This window comes from Strix uralensis, chromosome Z, assembly GCF_047716275.1.
Source record: "Strix uralensis isolate ZFMK-TIS-50842 chromosome Z, bStrUra1, whole genome shotgun sequence".
Lineage (NCBI taxonomy): Eukaryota > Metazoa > Chordata > Aves > Strigiformes > Strigidae > Strix > Strix uralensis.
Genome location: NC_134012.1, coordinates 54,835,890 through 54,849,951, shown reverse-complemented (window position 1 = coordinate 54,849,951; position 14,062 = coordinate 54,835,890). Strand labels below are relative to the sequence as shown.

General features: G+C 48.1%; 1 pseudogene; it reads right to left on the bottom strand.

The window, feature by feature from the left end:
- LOC141938270 (hydrocephalus-inducing protein homolog) overlaps positions 1-14,062 on the bottom strand; it is a 90,107-nt pseudogene that overhangs the window by 49,442 nt on the left and 26,603 nt on the right.

The following is a 14,062-nucleotide window of genomic DNA, read 5'->3' as shown; positions in this document are numbered from 1 at the left end:
ATGGGCTTTAATTATTAATTACATCATTCAAGCAGTATTGTTTTCTTTTGACAGTCTGAGACCCAAAAGTTCTGTTCTTGCAGAACTGGCACAGACTATTGGAGGAGGAATGTGGATCCCTTGGCTAAACCACCTTCTCTCATCATTAAAAACATTCAGGAGGCATTCAGGAGATTTAGCAGCATCATTTCCACTTGTTTTATTAAAAGTTTAAAGCCCTGTAACTACTTTCAAAATGTCAGCCTTTCGTTCTGTTACAGAAAGCTTAAGGTTCCCAGGAATCCTGTGACATCCTCTTTCATGCTCAGAGAGATGAGAAGACATTTTAAAACAGCTGCTTCAAAAGTTGATATCATCTTAAATTAAAGTTTAATTATCTATATTTGTTCTCGATTTCAGCTAGATGAAGTCAGGACACTACAGACAACATTCTCTTGCCTACATTTTGTTGTCATTGCTGCTGTTGTGTATGCCTGAATGTGGACATCATCTTTCAGGAGGCTTTAGTCCAGGAATGATTTGCCTCATCCATTTCCAAACTTAGTAGAAAAAAAAGTCTCTGTGCTCCACGTGCAAGTGCTGTGGAGACTCATGAGTCTTTGGCTGGGGCTCTTGGCAAAGAGATATGATGAATGTTTCTCAGACGTGATGGCCCTGACTTTCAGCATGGCCTCTTACACAGCACTTGCCTTAGCAGGATTCAGGGACGTCCCTGCGTGCTCCTGAACAAAAGGCCTAACGAAGCACCAGTGCGGTTCATCTAATAGCACAGCAGAGTATGAGACCCAGGGGTTGTTCTGGGCTTCAGACTGGCCCTCTTATCCCGACTGACCTACCGTAATTAAATGCTGTGTCAGACACTTAGATTACCACCTAGGATGATACATCCTTCCTCTTCTCTAGGTGAAGGGAAGTTGCTGCGAGTATACTTGAAATTACAAGACCTCCTGACCTTGTTAATGTATAGAAACCAGTAAAGTAGGACGTTTAGTTTTAACGTTAACCATCACTTGTGTTTCACTAGCTTTTATTTTTCCCGTATTTCACTGCAATGTATATAATTTCATTTATACTCTTTTCCTAACTACCCTCTGACATCTTACCCACTGGTAAAACATCTTGAAACCTGTAACTCCTTGCCTAGTGGAGATAAAACAGGCCTTGGACAGTCTGGCAAACTCCGAGTACATCCCTGATAACAGGGACCTAAAAATGCAAGACAAGTGCCTGAGAAGACGCCAGTGTCAAGAAAAGCGACTGGAAGCCGGTTTAAACCAACCTCCTCAAAACAAACAGGAGCTGAAGGAGGGATGAGGTCACTCCATGACCATGTATGGACATGGGAAACCTAAAGTTCAGCTAGCAGACAGTGTGAGGAAGGTGATGTGGACCACCAAGGTGGGGAGAAGACCCTCACTCTATTTTTACTACGCACTCTCAGACTATGTAAATGAATTCTGAGAACCCATTAGCATAAGACTGTCTTTTCTAGGAAACCTGATGCATACGTATGCTTTTTGTGTATATTAGTCAGAGAGTTTTGTTAGTAAGCGTGGCACTCATGGTGGAGTGATCCCCAGTGCTGCCCAGCGCTGCGAATAAAGAATCCCTGCTGAACAACAGTTATACTCAGTTCTGACTGTGGAGTGAAGCTCTTTGTTTCACAGGCATTAGCTGTTGTGTATGCCACAAACCCCTTCTTTCCTTGTCCACACCAGCATATATTACAAGTTCTTGTTTTCCCGGGAAGGATCCCCGGAATTAGCAACCCTGCCTTACGCTTCACACCCCACCAAGATGAGTCGCACAAAGGCCCACGTCCCCTGGAACTCACCAGAGGGGATCCTTCACTCCCAAACACTGCAACATGAGCAACAGTGTCCTGCTCTCCTGTCACCTGGGCCTCCAGGGTCAATGGGACCTCCACCGAGCTGTGAGGCTGGACAATCCCCCACGGCACGGGGCTGGAGTACCACACAGAAGTGTCCTCCTTGTGTTCCTGTAAGGGACAGAGTCAAATGCAACACACAGGAGTGACCTTTGAGGAAACTTTGAACTCCTCAACATCTACACAATGGCAATTCACACACATTTTCAAAAATCCCCAGGAGAAAGCAGAAAGGTACAAAGCAAGATGCAAGACTTGTATGGGCTTAGCATCCTCAGGGGGTCTAAAAGCTGCTGCACCCACAAACACCCACTCCTGGGCTGGCAGCCTCCTTGCAGCAACTTTTCACAACCCTCTATGTTCTCCTGCATGAAAGCACCCCAAAGACTAGAATATAAACTGCTTCCTAAAAAGTTTAAACTGTTTCCTGAAGTTTATACTCAGGTAGGTTCCTGTCTAACTGCTTCCTGAAGTTATATTCAGGTAGCTTCCTTTTCTCAGCAACCTTTAGGTTTGAATATAAACCAGCAAGGTCTTATCCAAAACCCTTTTTTCCCCTAATAAACCCCTTGATAACATCTGAGGGCAGGAGGCGGATGCAATGCCAAACCTGAGGGATAACCCTGTAGCAGCCTGGAAGATTGCTGTCATTCACAAGGGTCAGCATCTGCTGATAAGGGAATTTTAGAAAGCACCGTCCAAACATCACGACAGGGTTGAGTACTCACAGCGGAGGAACCACGCATCTAGGCAAAGAGATGACCAAAAGGGAATTAGAGATACCGAGAGAATGTAGAGTTCGTTTACTCCCCAAGTAGCATGAAATAGAGCATAACACATTTGTCAAATAGACACTTAATACCCCTACAGCGATAAATCACCTTTAACTTCTTCTGACTCAACCACCTCCTGTAAAGGTGGGGCAAAACCCTGGGACTCAGCCTCGCAGAGGCTGCCAAGTGCCCAGGCAGCGCACAGTGCCCTGTCCCAGAGCTGCCTGATCAGCTCTGCCCGCTCTTTGCCCCAGGAGGCTTGCAAGGACCCTCCCAACAGTCCCAGCAAGGCGTGAGCTCTGGGGGAGCCTTCCCACTGAGGACCAGTGCTCACCAAGGCTCAAAGAACACAAGACTCCAGTGTCTCAGTGAAAATGACTCCCTCCTCTCCCACACCGCTGTTGCCCTGCCTGAGAACTCAGCCCTTTGCCCCAGCGATGGAGGGCACAAGCCACCCCCTGCCTTAGGCAGTGGGGGATCACCCTCTCCCAGTTCCTGCACCCCCACGGCTCCATGCATTGTCTGTCCCCATTTGCACTTGTTTTACAAAACTGCAGCCCAGGCACTGACTGGATGACTCTGCCTGGGAGAGGGAACAGCACAGTGAACTCATCCCTCTTGTAATCAAACCAACACCCACTGCAGCACAACAGGATTGAATCTGGCTGCAGCAAGATCTTCTGGCTTAAGTCTGAGAACATTAGTGCTCAAAAGAACCAGAGGGAAGCAGAGAAACCTGAGCTCACCTTTCACATCAAGGACTATTTTCCCCTTCATACAATCGTGCTTTGAGCCTTCCCTCACCAGTCCTGCCATAAGCCCCTTTCCCATTCGCATGCACCTTCGTTAACTGACCCAGACACCAGCTCTCAGCAGGCTGCTCATTGCGGCCCAAATGAATGCTGTATTTTGGTTGCAACCCAGCACAAGTCCACCACTTGCGGGAAGGAGGAAAGATGGCCCTTTGGAAACTTATTACACCTCAAGCACCAAAAAACAGGCCAATAATGAATATAATTACTGTTCCCCTTAGTAAAAGGCTCAGGGCCATGCCTGTCCGTGGAGTACAGGTGCTGCTTTCAGAACACTGCCAATCTCACATCTAGCTGGGCAGAACTAGCTCATTAAGCAACACTTGTCATTTGGAGATGGAGCCAGCAAACCACGTGCAAGGCAGCGTGGTGCTGGATGCACGAGGAGAGACGACGAGCTGCAAGGAAAGCGCTGATACCTGGCTGTGAGGAGCAGCGCCGACACCGCCTTGCCAACACCGCACACGTCCACCACCAGTGCCAGCTCGTAGCTCTTCACAGTGTTGGAACACAGGGTGACCTGGTGGGAGAGAAGAGCATCAAACACTTCATCACTCCCAAAAGCCATCGTCCATGTGTGCTGTCCTCCGGTTCTTGTTCCACGAGCAGGAGAGGGAGGATTTTGCCCTAACTCTTCTGCTGGTCCATGTACAGAGCACAGTTACTGGGAGCAACAAAAGTCTTCTGACAAATCTGCTTTGTTAAATACACCTTGCCCTTACCAGGGCATATGTAAGCACGATTACATTAATGCTCTACTCACCACTGTATTAAAATTAAGGGACGAATTTTTAATCTCAACTACAACAGCATAAATCCAGAGTCAATCTGTTAACTTCAACAGATTCAGCTTTACATTGGGAAGCTGAAGGCAAAATGCAGCCCAGCAGGTGCTGTGCAGTTCATGGCTGCCAGACCTTTTTCAGTCCCCACTGGAGATCACCGTAGTGAATACAACTCATTCTGCTCTTCAGGAGAGGATATATAAGACCAGGAAGAAAAGAAAACTGCTTTATATAATGACATCTCTCTTTTTAACAGCCACCACCTGTCCTCATCGTTCCTCTGCCCACTTTAAATCAGTGGGGCTCTTAGTGTGGGGATGCTAGGATCCGAGCCAAGACTAAGACCTTAGACAACACCTTTTTTTCTCTGTTTCATCCTAAAATGAGGTAGGTGGGAGATGATTACCCAGAGACAGCTACAGATGTTCCCACCAAGCTCCTGTAACCCTTCTCACCTGATAGTCAAGGTCACAGGCTCAGGGGATCCATTCACACTGAACCTGAATTCTTCTGTGAACTCCCCCAGGATGGCGGAACTGAAGGAGATCCGGATGACTTGCAGCCCGTCCGGCAAAATGATGCCCTCCTGGGGGAGGAAGGTGAAGCAGGAGCCCAGAGCTATAGCTGGAGGGACCAAGTTGAAGACAGTGTCAATGGCTCCTTTGTTAAACAGGACCACCTGCAGCAGCAAGAAAGCAAAATGGAAATACATAAGGAATCTTCCTTTCTTACAGAAGGCTGATTTGTCTTCTGATTAAGCAATTAACGTCTGTAAAAAGCAGAAGATGCTGTGTGCTGCTGCTTGGCAGAAGCCAAAGAAAATGCAACAGGACAAGTTCTGCCTTTGGGTTTTTCGTACAAAGCAGTGACAGCTTCATAGAAACAGTCACTCGGGGTTTATTCCACTGACGCAGAGCAGCCCACTTCGACTTGCAGTGCAGAGGAGCTGCTCAGCATCACCAAGTCGATTCAGACCTGTCCCTAAGAACAAGGAAGGGCAGTTGCAGCATTACTAGTGATTCATCACACAACTGATTCTGCTCCCGATGAGTCCGATCCTGCCAAGGGCAGAACATGTTGCAGCCAACAAGTTTACTGCATGTAGAAGACACCTCAGGGCAGCACTATAACCAACTTCAGAAGCACTCCCCAACTCTGCTACGGTATGTAATTTAGTTTTCTTATTTTTCCTTTAATGGGATACTTTCTTAGTCTTTGCTCAAACAGACGTGTCAGGAAAGGATGAGCGTGCGGTGCACAGCAGCTCTATCTATTCCAAAGAATTTCTCTTTCTTAAATATTCACAGCCACCATCTAAGACTTTACCGTTATCAGAATAAACTGCAAATTTAGAACTAAGCCGTATTTTGTTGAACACTTGAGAGATCTACTGCCTCGATCAAGTGACACAATCCCGTAGCACTTGTTGAGAGTCAGCTCTTCTCATGTTGGGTGAGAAATGCCCACAGCTGCTGCGAGTACCAGCACGCTGTCAGTCACCAACAAACCCACCCGAAGCAAAGCGGTAAAGGTTCTGATTGCTGCAGGGTGAAATCCTGCCATTTCCATGGACTTAACTATCTGCTTTGGATTTCTTTTCCCTAACTTTTGTCCTTGTAAAACCTGGTAGAAAAATTGAGACAGAAGCAGAGAGATGTCCCTTATTTTTTAATTTTGCAGCTGCTGTTAAAAATATTCACGTATTCAAGCTCTGCAAGGGTAACCTGAAAACTACTCTCTCCTCTCTTGTCTTTTACACCTCAGTTACAAATTGCACTTAGGGATCCAACGCTGAGCTGAGGTTTACCTCCAGTCTAGCTGCTTAGCACAGCACTAACAGTATCATCTACTTAGTCACATTTTCTCAAGTCATGAAAATAATAAAACGATAATCAATAAATTATCACCATTAAAAACACATAGAGAGCACAATATTTTGGTAAGAAAACACCTTAATGTGTCCTTCCCTGCCACAGTCAAGCTTTTAAAAGTATTGCCTCAGATCTACCTCTTTCAGTTGCCCTATCTTATTTTTTTTTGCAGAAGACTTGACACCATTGGCAGGGGGAGGCAAATATGTAGAAAATTCCTTTGCTTCATTTCCAGAAATGCTTTGCTCTTCATAGAGATGCAGCAAATCTGAGGAGTGGCAAGAGACTGGTCAGCAAGGGAAAGCACTCCCAGTTCTGTTGCAAGACACAGCTCTGAGCCAGGAGGCTGGACAGCTTTCCTCCAACTCCCAGGAACCAGCAGCACGCACTTAACCGAAAACTGGCTGCACTGGACTGGAGTTCAAACACAGTAAATTTGTTCCAGCTGCTTTTTAACAGCCCGGGTACAAAGGTGTATTGCATCCAGGGCTGAAACAAAAGCCTCTGAATATTTACCTTTTTGTCCCAGTGTTGCTTTCATGTGTCAAGGGGGTATTTTTTCACATGAAGCCTCCCAGCTGATCTCCAGGGAAGGTTGCCAAAAAGCAGGGATTAAGGCTTCACAAACAACATATGCACCTTTCAGATCCCATCAGAAGTATCCAGATTCTGGGAAAGCCCCCGGATTTGACTAGTATGTCAAATACTCCCTGCTCACAATGACCTGAGTTGCCAGAAATCCCACAGGTCCACGAGGCTCACTGCTGCCCTGGGAGCCATCAGGATCCCCCCCAGCCCCTCAGAATCACCTCATAGCTGTGCTCTAATCCAACAAAAACCTTCCCGATGTCCAGCTGCTCAAAGCTGAAGTGGAGCCGAGGCCCTGTGCCTTCCCCTTTGATGCGCAGGGGCAGCCTGGTCTTGCGGCCTAGGGAGAGATTTCCACTTCAGTACAGTAATTCCCTCTGTTATCCTGGACTGTCCAGGCTGCCTCAGTGCTACTCCCTGACTCGGGGCTGGATGGGACCAGCTCTAGGTGCTCCAGGAGGAGATACAGGACTCTTCCCTTCCCTCAAGAGATATGCCTTGGGGCTGGCTTCTAATTTCTAACCAACCCCTCGGGCTGGTTTCTCATTGAGCCATCAGTTTGCACCCTGAAAAAGCGATGCTGAGTTTAAAACACAATCTCTGAATTTCTTCCCATGTGCTTAGATGAGCTCTGAAATCCATTCAGTGAAGGCACAAAGCTCACAAAACAGAAGATAAAAATACGCCATCTATACTGATGCAATCGGAGACAAGAGCACAGGAGCCGAGAAGTACGAGCCCAGGCAAGGCGAAGCTCCCTGCTAACGGCAGTATGCACGTCTGAGACTGCCTCCAGCAGGCAGAGCGTCTCAGCCACTGCCCGTGCCTGACACACAGCTCCGTGCCCGGGGCTCCGGGGCTCACCTCCTGCAGTGGCACCTAAATAAGACAGGGCTTTGTGATCTCCAGAGAGAAGCACTCACCTATGCCCACCATGATACCAAGAGCTCAGCTTTGTAAAGACACCTTACCTGAAGCACGCTGAACAGTTATGGAAAACCTCACTGCTGAGGTCAGAGAAGCCATAAACATACTGCTAATACACACACCCCTTGCTGCAAAGGAACTGAGACTGCAAGGCTTATAGCTAAACTCTAAGATGCTCATTTTCTTCCGTAAGCCTGCTAAGATGACAGTGTGGGATCTTTGTCTGAAGGATGCTCTGAACCACTGGAGCAGCCTCAAGTGCCTGAATCCTGGCCACTGTAGCTCTTTGGCCTCTACAGGCACCTGGCAGCAGAGCAAATGCTGGCAAACCCACGGCATGAAAACCTATCCCTTCACTGCCTTGGTTGTTCTGGGATCGGTGATCCAGGCTTGTAGCGACACATCCTGAGGGCTGGCCTTGGACAGCAGACCACCTGGAAACCGCAGGGACAGTGGGCACGTACCAGCACCCTGCTGACCACTGACCCTTCCTACCAACTACACGAGAACCGAGTGGGCTGCAAGACTACTTGCGCCTCCACTGTGGGCAACAGAAGCAGGAGAAAGGAGCCGTACCTGAGATGTCGCAATAGACCGTTTGTTGATAGACTCTGGCTTCTCGGGGTCTAAAGATCACATTAATTTCAGCTGAGGAATTTGGCCAGATATCTCCCTCCTGAAACAGAAGGAGACAGCAAACCATTTGTCTTCAAATGTCACATTTCTTGTTTTCAACCACAGCCCTGTAGCCTTTATTTAGAGCATCAATGAAGAGCAGGGAACAAGCAACACTTATCAACAAAATTTATGGGAGTTTGGAAGCAGCTGCAAAAAAACTTTCTAAGTCTCTTACCTTTACTGGCATCTGGTAGAGGCGTTTTGTTAAATTAGGGCTATAACGAAGCAACCAAACTGGCTCACACTCCAGTAGCACCTCAGGAGCCAGCGGTCTGCCTGGGCTACGTGTTCTCTATAGGATGGCAGTTGAGTCAGAGCATGGAGAACCACCATGGATGGTAACCAGGACAGATGTAAAACTACGCAGTGCTGTGAACATGGTATTGCAACACTTCTGGCTGAAACACTTCTGGCCTCAGGCTGCAGCTGGCCGGTGCCATAAAATACAGATGGTGGATGTATGATGGTACAGCACAACCACTCCAGCTGTCGTATCCTGGTTTTGCTACAGCATAAGCAAGGTGATACGGGAGGGGATGGCACACCGTGACTCACAGCTGTCTCTCTGCAAGAGCCCAACCGTAAATACATGCAGATCCTATTTCTCCCTCAGCCCCTAAATAATGAGAATCTGCTAGATCTCCACCAGTCTGAGTAAGAAAAAGCTGATCTTGAAAAGCCGGGCACCACCAACTGCTGGCCAAATCACCTGCTTTGCTTTGCAGAGGGGGAAGGCAGTGGAAGGAAATCACTGCTCAAAGCAGTCAAAGAAACAAAAGACAGAGCTGGCAACAGAAGTACTAAAATGACACTCAAAGTGCATCCTGTCAGCTCAGGGCACTTAGGAGAAAGGCAGTGCCAAAGCCAACATCTGCCTCTTTCCATAAATAACTGAACCCACAGGGAGCTGTGGGATGGACCACGGCTCCCACTGGAGATGGTGCCTTCTGCCAAAAAACAAAGTGCTCTGCAGTAGCCTCTCATCTGGATGGGGAACAGCTTGGTTCCCCAGCTGAGGTGCAGATTTGCAGCAACAAACAACACTGTTACCTCCTGGCCCAACCTCTGGATCAACAACAGTAGCACCTTCGCAACCTGGACATCTTGAAGACCACCTCCATCAGCTCAGAGTTCACACGTGACACTGAAGAGTCACTACCAGGCAAGGACAGGACAGCGATGACTTGTCAAGGTCAGTGTAACAGTAACAAGTCCTCGTCCTCCCTCTCCTCTGGTTGCCATTTCCAAGGAGTCAGCTCCCATGGGTCTGCAATGTGACTTACAGCCGAGCTGTGGTGGGGAGGATGCAGCAAACAGCAAGGACTTTGTCCTTTGGCAGCCACCTGGGCCTCTATCACAGCTGCCTCTGCTGACATAACACGTGTAGATGCAAAAATAAACCAAATTTGAGATGTGCTCAGAAAGTCAGAGCTGTGTATCAGCTTGTTTCCCATAGGCTTGGACAACTGCTCAAAATGTTCTCGGTCACACGGTAATTCCAAAATCATGCCTCCTCTTTTTTGTTATTATTTTCATCAGCAAGTTAACCCTATACAGACTGAAGTGACCTGCTACAGCTTCTACAGATTGCAGCACCTGAAAATACTGGCAGCTAATGGTCCACTGACACAACAAAGCTTCTGCACAAACCCTGCAAAGCCATCCCACCCAGAAAGCGTTTCCAAGATTACTCTCCCTCCACCAGCTTCTTAACCTCTGGAAGCAATTATTTCCTCCAGTCACCTGTTACAAGGATTTCATTATTTCTGTGGGGAGCTCCCACACATCACGGGTGAGAGGTGGGAAGAAGAGAGCAGCCACTTTTGGCCAGAAGGTCTGAGGCAGCAAGGTCCCATCTCTGGGGGGCCTCTCCAGCAGATTTACATGGCAGTGCAAGAAGGGTGTCTGCCCAGGCTAAAAGTTACAGGGCTGTCACTGGAGAGAAGGTTGTGGAAGCCAGCAGCAGTGGTTTTTTAGATTCTACATTTGATAAAGAGGAGAAAATACTTACTACCATTTGATGTAAAGACACCCATATGCCAGGGGGAAAGACAGGCATGAGCAAAACTGAATGTGAACCTGATTGTTCCATAAATAATGGAATTAACGGAAATCAAAAGGTTGATAATGCTGGACAATACAGAAGGGGAGAGACTCATGCAGTAGCCCACTTATATTCAGTCCTAGAGAAAACTGCGTAACATTAACACAGCCATTCAGGAAAGGTTTCCACTCGAGAGTTGAGGCCACGCTACCCTTTATGTCCGTATGTCACTACATGGAGTACCAGGACTCGGCGCTGTGGGCAGCCGGACTTCTGGACCTCACCTTAACGCACTTCAGGAGCTCAAGAGCAGGCTAAGCTAGTTGTGGAGACACAGTCCGACTGAAAAGCAGCAGGAGCCCTGGGACACACTCCAAAACCAGCTCTGACACACCGCAGCGTGCTCTTAATGCTCAGCTGATCAGCTCCCACTCTCTACAATATTCCCACCACTCTCACACAACCTCTTGGTCACATCATGCTGCTGTCAGCTATAGTGGTGTGAAACTGCAGCTGTGCCAACATTGGTGGCTCTCAGACTTATATGGGATATAGGAGTAACTGAGAAGAGAAGATGATCCCCTTCCTTGAAAAAAAAAAAATAGTTTCACCTATTTTAAAAGGAAGAAGAGGTTGAGATTATCCTAGGATTTACTCCAAGATGAAAAGGGATTTTGCATTGCTCGGACAGTGGCCATTCTTCATCTCAGACCATGCAAATACTCAGAACCAGAGCTCTGGCTGATTGAAGGATATGGCGTTTTGCTTGCATAAACAGAAAAAGCAAAAAAATTTCTGTACCTATGTGCAATGAAACTCAAAAAGTCCGTTTAAACCTGCCAGCCTTGTGTCCAGGCTCACAGATGACACTGGAAGGGAGATTTAGCCATGGTATCCATCCAGGTTATATGAAGAGATTGATATGTCTGTGATCAAACTTGGGTTGAATTTGGCCTCCTTCAGAGGACCATTTCATTTCTCAGGTCAATATGTGAACTGAGAGTGCTCTGATATCCTTTGTTAATCCCCATACGCTACGTGTAAGCTGTGTCCTTACTCATAATTATCGATAGCTCTCAGCACTGTAAGGACACTTATGAAGTGCCCTTAATTTATAGCCCTTGCAGCAGAGCTCAGCTTTAGGCAGCCTCTCGCTCTGTCAGGAGCCCACAGAAATGCTTTTTGCAACAAGCTCTCGCAGCCTCACTAGAAACCTGGTGTTTTCTCTCGGCACATCAAGCCAGCTGATGCAGGGACCTGCCAAGTGACCTCAGCCAGGGAGGAGAAGGAAGGGAGCTATCGCTTACCAGAGGCTCAAGGGTGAACACATCGTCAGAGAAAAGCATGGAGTCTCCTTGCGCCTTTGCCCGCTGGTCCTGGAAGGGGCGGGAGAGAAGGGAACGGCGTTCTTGGAGATTGGGCTCCACCTTGCACTCCCTCAGACAACGATCCATCTCGTCCTCTTTCTGCCTCTGCAGCCTGCAGCCACGGGGAGAGACAAACCAAGCAGATAATTTAATGAGCAACATATTTGCAGAGACTCGTGTGAGCGCAGGGGCAGCAAAGCGCTCGGGGAGGAACAGCAGCAGCTCAGCAAGGGGCTGACCCCAAGCTGTGGGGTCCCACACGGATCAGATTATCACTTGCTGTTCGCGGGCACGGCACGTAGTTTTACTCCATGCTTACAAGCTCAGCGGAGGTTTCTGAAAGCCAGCAGACCTCGAGAGCCTCCCGGCTCAAAGTCTCTGCCACAACGGATGGAGAATCCACCAACAACCCCAACTGGCTTTTCCTACCACAGAGCTGCTTGGGGGAGGCAGATCAAGATGAAGGAGCACCCACTGCAGGGCTTCACTGGCAAGGGGAGACGCAGCTGGGTTTCAGCTGCAGGCTACTGGCATCACTCTTTTCTTCCCCTTTGGACCTGCAGGGATAAGCAAGCTAAATGTGCTCTCTGTGCCCTATACCGCCTTCCACCAGAGGATCCCAGAGCACTGTAAAAGCAAACCAATGAATTCAGGCATCGCATCACTTTGGTGAAACCAATGGCTTTACATGCATGGAAATAGAGGCCCTGAGAGGGGAAGGGCGTTGCCTAGCATCACCCACTAAAGAAGTCTGGACCAGCATCTCTGAATCCAAACCCTTACATGTAGCCTTGAACCACCTTATCTTTTTCCTCTTTTTGGCCACCTCTGTAGGGCTTTGACGCAGTTAATCTCTCCCTTACTTGGTAGCTGTAGCAGAAATTATTCTAGTGTTTAAAGATCACAACCAAGAGATAAGGGAGCACAGCTACAGAGCAGTTGCTTCCTAGCTGGCATATCGCTGTCCCCTCTGCACACTCCAGTCCCTGGCCATGAAGAACCAGCAGGTGACAACTCTGGGGGGATGAGTGGAAGGCTCCATGTCTAGCAGATCGAGGCAACGTAGTATAAACAGGATAGCAATCATCACTCAGCTAAATTCAAATACAGTTCAAAAGGAAATACGGTCATGGACGTTACTAGCTGTACACAGATAGAGCCTCGGGCAAAGGCTGGCACCAGCGCCAAAACCACTTGCTTTGGCTCGCTCCCCCTGGAGTGCAGTGGGAAATGTTTCTCCATGGCTGACCTACAGCGCTGCACGTGAGGAGGGCTTCCAGCCACCGAGGAGCAACCCTCAACTCAACCTCCATCAATGGACAATAATTCCACCATTACATCCCAGAAAGTCCTGCAGGAGGGAGACAGAGCAAACCCCTGGATAGACCTTCTAATGATCCAGGTCTTTTGGGGTCACAGCCCAGAGTAGGGTCCTGCACTGCCTCCTCTCATGGAAAATGCCCTCTCTGCTCTGAGATCTCAAAAGCTTCTCTGACAGCAGGACAGTGGCCTTGGAGCTATGACCATCCCTGAGATTGCAAGTAGGAGGGAAAAACCATCCTGATCAGACTCTAGGACATAATCTGGCACGAGATCAAATGTAATTGGAAAAGAATCAGGTTGAAGTGAACTGGGGGGAAACCTGGTTGCCTCTGAGGGGAAAGAGGATCACTCAGGGTCCAATCTGAGACAGGCAGGCGAGAAGAGAGCAGTAAAGGAATGGTCCAGGCAAGTGCCCAGAGAAGGTAATGAGATTTTCTTTTAACGCACTGAGCTTGCATGGAAGTCACACACTGTGTAATTAAAAATAGAGAACAGAGGAAAACTAGTTTTGGCCTTCAAGGCATTTTTGACCTAATTATGTTGATCTTTATTGGCTCAGAAGCCCTTAAAAAGTGCTCCAGTTTAAGGCAGTTTCCTGATCAGCTATGAGCTAACTCCTATACACCTACATTCATGCAAGTCTGAAAAGTCCCACAAGGATTCCCTTAATCACCCAAACTTTTAAGTGTCATTTCCAGTTCATCCCCCCGCGCTGTAAGTGTTTCTCTGCTGCCTGAAAGGGGAATTTCAAAGCTTCACCACAGGCACCCTTTGAAGAACCTGCCCCATCTCTCAGCACCATGAAGACACAGGCTGCTGCACCCCAAATGCGCTCTGTCCTGTGCTGCCCTACCTTCCCTGCAGAACCCTTCACCTCCGAATTCTCCCCAGTCTCTGAGGAAGGGTAGAAATACCTCGTTGTGCTGGAAACCGGGACAGTGCAAGGCAATTCAACATCCTACAGCAGGATGGCCTCAACTTGCTGGGCCAACGAAGCACTTTACCT